The sequence below is a fragment of the Camelus ferus genome, chromosome 10, assembly GCF_009834535.1.
Source record: "Camelus ferus isolate YT-003-E chromosome 10, BCGSAC_Cfer_1.0, whole genome shotgun sequence".
In the NCBI taxonomy this organism is placed as follows: Eukaryota; Metazoa; Chordata; class Mammalia; order Artiodactyla; family Camelidae; genus Camelus; species Camelus ferus.
This window is the reverse complement of record NC_045705.1, coordinates 5,490,019-5,496,914: the sequence shown is the minus strand read 5'-3', so window position 1 is coordinate 5,496,914 and position 6,896 is coordinate 5,490,019. Positions and strand designations below refer to the sequence as shown.

Below are 6,896 nucleotides of genomic sequence, written 5' to 3'. Positions count from 1 at the left end.
CCTTCTAGATTTTATATTTTTCATGAAAAGACCAGTGATTCCCCCTGGAAGTGCATCAATAAGAACACTCTCCAGGAATAAGTCTTCTGAACAAAATGAAATATGCTAATGTAATTGTATATCTGGGAGAACTTAAGGAAGCTATGAGGCTACAACATCCCTAAACAGTATAAATGTAAAACAGATTGACCCATTTGAGGTTGTTGGTATAATCATACATGGTTTGATTTTATGTCTTAATCATCATCAAACTTGCGTCATATTTTAAAAATCACCTCAAAATGGAAACCTGTCCTGAGAATACTTAACACCATATAGAATTTTATGTCCTAGAACCATAGTATCTCTGAGTTTGAAAACTTACAAATGTTATCAAAGATACCTACTTACTTGACCCTTTAAGATTCTCTACGATATTCCCAAACTTCAGCATTTCTTAAAATAAGCAGCAATATTATCACTTTCACTTTGCTTTGAGAAATTGTTGTGTATATTCAGGCAGAGGTTTTATTGCTGTAACTTCCACCATTTCGCTTTTGTTAAATTCTTTAAGAAGTAAGGATGCAACAATTCAAATCATACTTTTTCAGAAATATAGCTAAAGATCACTAAGTGACTGCTATGAACCAGGCACTGTGCTGACCACTTTATATGCATTATATCATTTATTCATTATATCAAATGTATGAGACAGGGACTTATTATGTCCTACCAGGTTTTCTACATCTCTGGCTTATTATCCCTTTTTCTTTCAAGTAACCCTGACTCCCAGAGTTTCAAGTTCCATCAAAATTCTAGTTATTCTCTAGGCTATGTCTCAGACTGTTGACATGGCCCTGTCACATGGCCGGTGGTGTAGTCTCAGAATATCCCCGCTGTCTGTTTTTCTCTAGCAGGGTGAAGACGGTGTCCTCTTTAGAGGTACAGGAATGACGTAGAGCTATGGAAGTGTCACAAACTTCCAAACAAAGAGAATAAGGGGTGCGCGTGGAAGTCAACGATAGGTGCCTCCCCCACCAGGAACAAAAATAATCAGTATAATTGAAAGAAAACTATATATGGAAAATAATAGCTATATTAAAATTCATTTGTTTGCTTTGTATGTAATAAGAAAAAGCATGGAACCAAGGTTATTTTTTACGGATTGGTGAGCAGATTAAGCCTCCTTCTCATAAGTCTAAACTGAGATCCATGTATTTTGCACTTTATGTGACTTGGGAAGTAAGAAATTAAGAGGCTGTATAACCTGGGTAAGCAGTTATTTGGTATTTGTTAATTTGAAATTTCGTGTAAATAAATTCCGATTCTGCCATAAGATAATCCACAGTTATTTTTGGATCTGAGGCAGGTAGGGATTGTTTCTGTAATTGGAACTCTTGCTAAACCGCATCACCATCATTTCTTCTCATTATAATATGTTTACTGAAAAGGACATTCCTCTGCTATTGAGAATAACTTACGTGGATTATTTGGATAATAAGGTCAAGGTGCAGAGTTTATTGTAGGCAAAAATTCTGTGTTTTAGTGTTTGAACAAAGGCAGAAGAATTTGTTGAGAAATATTTGTTTATATATTTATATATATATTTGAATTATCGTTAATAATCTTGTTTTATTTAAAAATAATTCATTAGATTACTAACAAATTAAATTTAAATAAATTCACAAAAGGATCACTGCTATGAATCTAACTTTCTAAAACATGTTAAAACATTTTCCTGAAGAAGTTAGAGTCCTTGACATGGGACTGGTTCAAACTGCAAAGCCTGGAACATAGTGACAACTGTCCTACTAGCATGTAATTTTTGTTGTTGTTGTTGTTTTGTTTGTTTGTTTTTGTGAATGTGTACGGTTTACTGGGTGGTTGGGCAGAGAGGGGAACAGTGAGCAGCTGCCAACTCCATAGAAGAACTCTGTCTTTGAAGTCATCCAGGTGGGCAGAGGGCCTCGGGGCCAGCCTTCCCTGCCCGCAGCCCTCCAAGGGTACTGCTGTCGAGACAGAACCAGATGAAGTGGACCCCAAGGCCCAGTCCCGGCACTTTCCCTCTGATGCCTGTGTGGAGTGAACAGTGAGCAGGCAATGGGGAGGGACTCTGGGGAGGCTTCTGGTGGGGACCTCCTTCTGCATGCTCTGCCCAGTGAGTGTTCATAAGCAACAGGCAAATCTTTGCTGGGGAAATACCAGCAATCCCAGATCCCAAGTCATCCTGAGGGTCACTGACTCATGGCCTTGGCACTTCCTTCTGGATCTGAGACTGACCTGTTATCTGGGAGCCAGACGTGCCTCTCAGGGGCACCGTTTTGCATCCTCAGAGTTACTAAGTGAGGCCATCAGTGCAGCGTCTCTGCCTCCCACAGGACACATCTGAACTTATTCCAGCATGAGGTCACATATAAAATTATGGAGTGGTTTCTGTCAAGAGGTTCTCTGACTTCAAAGATAAAGTGAACCCCTGCAGGTCCAGGAGCTAGCCCAGTCACCTTATCACAAGGGGAGCCAGCAAAGGCCGGAGCTCTGAAGGGGCTGGCAAGAGGAAGAAGCTAGGTATCAGAAAGATCCACTGGGCCCTCCACACACGGGGAAACATCTTTCAGCGATTCCTCTCCCTGCACTGTCAATGACCAGGGCAGGGGCAGAGCACGATCACTTTCAATGCAGGAGAGCATGTAGTTTTAATACTGCTGATTGAAAGTTTGACATTTGCTGGTTGACAGTTTTTATGTAACATGTATCATTCTTCATATTATTATTTTTTAGCTTGGGAAGACTTCCTAGAGTGTTCATAGCATTGATATAAATTTCTGTCCTTTTATGTGACCCCAGTGATGCCTAAGTAAGGTTCACATACTCACTTATCCATGCACCCCATGGGCATATAGGAACCACTATGTGCCACAAATGAGCAAAGCAAATGACAAAACAAGCAACAAAAATTTCTGCCATCACAAAACTTATATTCTAGTGGCTGAGTTCACTGAATAAACAAATGAATAAATAAATTATGTGGTCATTAGAAAGTGTTAAGTGTTATAAAGAAAAGTGAATGGGGTTAGGGCGGCCTAAATTTGGGGTGATGATCATGAAGACCTGGGAAGACAGTCTAAAGCCGCGATTTGAACAACGGGAGACTCTCCTAAGGGAATTTCATGTGTATGCTTATGAGAAACCTAAATCTTTTAATACTCCTTTCTAGTTCAGCTGTAGACTTCTTATTTTTCTGGCAGACAGGGGAATTATATGACAGAGATGTGGGGATATTGGCTGCTCTTCTCGCCACCACCATTAAGGTGGTTATCATATGACAGATTATTTTTTTTTTCCTAGTTTTGATCCAGTTTCTTGGCAAGCTGGCTATAATCTGACTCAGTCCCTACATTCCCACTGCCAAGGTGCACAAACATGGTCAGGCATATGGTCTTGTTTTTATGATCTTTTAACCTTTATTTATTTCAGATACACCATGGTGTAATGGATCATTTGGGGGTATTGAACACTTGGAGTGGCAGCAGGTCTGGTTGGGACCATCTGGAGATGCTGAGGAAGGGGAAGTTTGCGTCCTTGTGGAGTGAGCTTTTAAAGGGATTATATAAAATTAACTAGAAAATTTGTAGTAACTTTGTTTCGGAACAGGATATGGTGGCATATAAGGTAGATGAACGAATCATGGAACAGATAGATGGCTAAGTGTGTAGTGAGGCAAATATATATCTTGATTCCAGGCACTAGCACTCTGGAATAATCTATTAACTTCCTACATCTGATATCTTAGATTTTGGAAAGAGGCTATCCTAACATGAACAAACTTTTTTCATTTTCTTTTAGTTTTAGGCATGGGCATAATGTTCCCAGAGCCTGCATGTATACATAATTAATATGAAAGAGATAGAAGGTTGAAAGAATAAACAGATGTACAAAAAATGAATTATATTGTTGACGTCCATTTAAAATCTACTTTGTGTATTTTGATGGTATGCGTCATCCACCAATAATTATGGTTTTATCTTTTGATATCATAAAACGCTTTTAACTGTAATATATTTCAGACTGTATGATCAGTGTGATCTCATATTCCTAACATTTGCTTTTCACTTGTTGAGAATTACTGTGTAGAAGAACAAAAAATAGTGGGAAGAGAGTGGGAAGGGATAAACTTGGGAGTTCAAGATTTGCAGATACTAACTACTATATATAAAATAAATAAACAGCAAATTTATACTATATAGCACAGGGAACTATATTCAATATCTTGTAGCAACGTATGGTTAAAAAGAATATGGAAAAATATATGTATGTTCTTATATGACCAAAATATTATTCTGTACACTTGATTTGATACAACATTGTAAACTGACTATACTTCAATAAAAATATATTAAAAAAATGTATATACACATACATACCCACCTGATTGCCTAAATTAAGGCACACACACATACACATGAATCTGACAAATAAGTCCAACCACTTTGGAAAAAGTTTTTGCAGTTTCTTATAAAACTAATATAGATCTACCCTATGACATAGCAATTACACTCCTAGGTATTTACCCCAAACAAATGAAACATACATCCACAGAAATACATGTAAAAGAAGTATCGACAGCAGTTTTATCCATAATAGCCTAAAACTAGAAACAGTCCTGGTGTCCATCAGAGGTGAATGGATAAACAAATTGAGATTACTTACACAAAGGAATACTACTCAGCACTAAGAAGGAATAAATTATGGACCATGTAATAGTATGAATGAATCTCGAAAACATTATGCTTCATGAAAGAAACCTTACTCAAAGGAGTTATGTACCATGCAGTCCTATGTATATTAAGTTCTCAAACAGGCAAATCCTGTGGTGGGAAAAAAACTAGAACAGTGATGTCTCTGAGGATTAGGGTAGGTGATAACTGAGAATGTATATGAGAACTTTCTGGAATGATGCCCAGTGATTTTCTTAAATGATTGAACAACACCAAACAGTCTTACTTAGGCAACTGAATTATTTTCTATTGTATAACAGCTAAAAGTCATTTCCTTTCCAGGAAGCATTTATTCCAGGTAGAAAATCAGTAAATAGGGGGAAAAGGATGTTTTTACATTTTTCCTCTAATTTTTCATGTTGTACATTTCAGCTCTTTTATGCATTAAGCAGACTCAGTCTCCTCCAAGATTGAAGTAGGGAGCAGGGAGAGAGGTGAAGTCTAGGAAAGATTGTGTGCTAGTGGTAATGTCATGAGCTATTACTGTTTTCTGTGCCTGACATACATGTAATGCTGAGTCTTTATGTGTGAATAAATTTGAGGGATTTTAAATGTGCTTCAGAGACCTCTCCTCAATTCCTAATTTCTTGAGATCTCTCATCTACAGTTCTCCTACTAAAGACAAATGTATTTATTTCAGGTGGTCACTTACAATTTCTCACATCCTACACTTGTACTGTCTTACCACCAGTCTCTATCAGCTTAGTTCTACTCACTACTCCTGGCAAATCTCTTTGGAGTGTTAAAACACAACCCCAGGCAGCCTTATTTTTACAGGTGGTCTGCATGAAAATAGTTGATGTGATCTGTGGAAAATATGTGCTTTGGTCCATTTTAATGGGAATTAAATTACTTCTCTCTCTTAGCCCCCATATTCTGCTGTCATAGACTCCTTCCTCTAGCACCCATGCCTTTTTTTCTCAGATATGAGTCAGAACAGTCCACACTTACCTACAGGCTCCAGTGGCCACATACTAGACTCTCCCATGGTTTTTCAAAGCCTCACTTGAAAGTCTTGATGTGAGCAGAAAATAACCTCTACCTTCTTTGAAGACAGATTGAAGAGACTCACAGCATGTTTATTATCTCTTTCTGACCTCCAACTTTTCTCTTGGCCTCACCAGCACCTTGGAAAGGCTGATGATATGTGCTCAGTTCACGGTGACTAAAGCGGTTTGAAATCCAGCACAGGGGAAGTAGCACTTCACTATGGAATATGCAATATGTGCCATCTCTTTACCATCTTGGTTTTCCTTCTGACACCAAGACAGAAAGAGTCCCATTTCAACTTCCTCCCTTCTCTAGTAATTTTTGAACTTCATTGTGTAGACTAAAATTCCTATCCTGAGTGTTTTACATGTATTATCTTACTTACTAGTCACTAAACTACAGGTAAGAATTATTAACTCCGTTTTGTAGATATAGACTCTAATGCTTAGAGAATTTTGGCCACTTTCCCTTCCAGGTTTGTGCAGGTTCTAAGGGTGGCACTGATATTCACATCCAGGCTCATCTAACTAAAAAGTAATACAATTGTTGTGGTACAAAATCCCTCGTATGTTTATTTCTTACTTTCCTTTCGTTTTAAAATGCTTGTATCCTGAGTTTAATTTATCATGTTTCTTATAGCTTATATATAAAATACCTAAGCAGTCAATATTTTCTGAAATAAAATGATATAAACAAGCAAACACAAAACATAGTCATTCTTAATTTGGCCTGAATTTACCTATGTCTCTCTCCATGACTAGTTCCCCAAATTGAACGCAAAAATCCCAGTTTCCCCAATAAAGTGCTATATAAATCAGTTTTGAAAATATGGAGTTCAGTGAGGCTATCATCTGAGGATAAATGCTAGAAGATTACAACCATATCTTTTATTCTCCTGCCAAACAGACCACGCATCTGCCAAGGAAGCTCAGATCTCCAACAGAGCATAAATTGAGTTTGAGAATATACAGTTAAATAGCCACTGTAGCTAGAACCTGATCAGAATGTACTGAAAGGTTATAACATTTCTTTTTACTCTCTGCCAAACGGACTTTGCTCCTGCCTAGGAAATTGAAATCTAAGGCAGATGACATTGACAGGGCAGATGCCATTAACAGAGAGGGATATTGGCCATGTACAACACAGATTGAG

General features: G+C 37.8%; 1 non-coding gene across 1 annotated transcript; it reads right to left on the bottom strand.

Moving 5' to 3' along the window:
• Nucleotides 1–2,527: 2,527 nt before the first annotated feature.
• Nucleotides 2,528–2,660, bottom strand: LOC116666759. The gene has a single exon (XR_004323653.1). It is a non-coding gene; the product is annotated as a small nucleolar RNA SNORA71 (small nucleolar RNA).
• Between the last annotated feature and the right edge of the window lie 4,236 nt (nucleotides 2,661–6,896).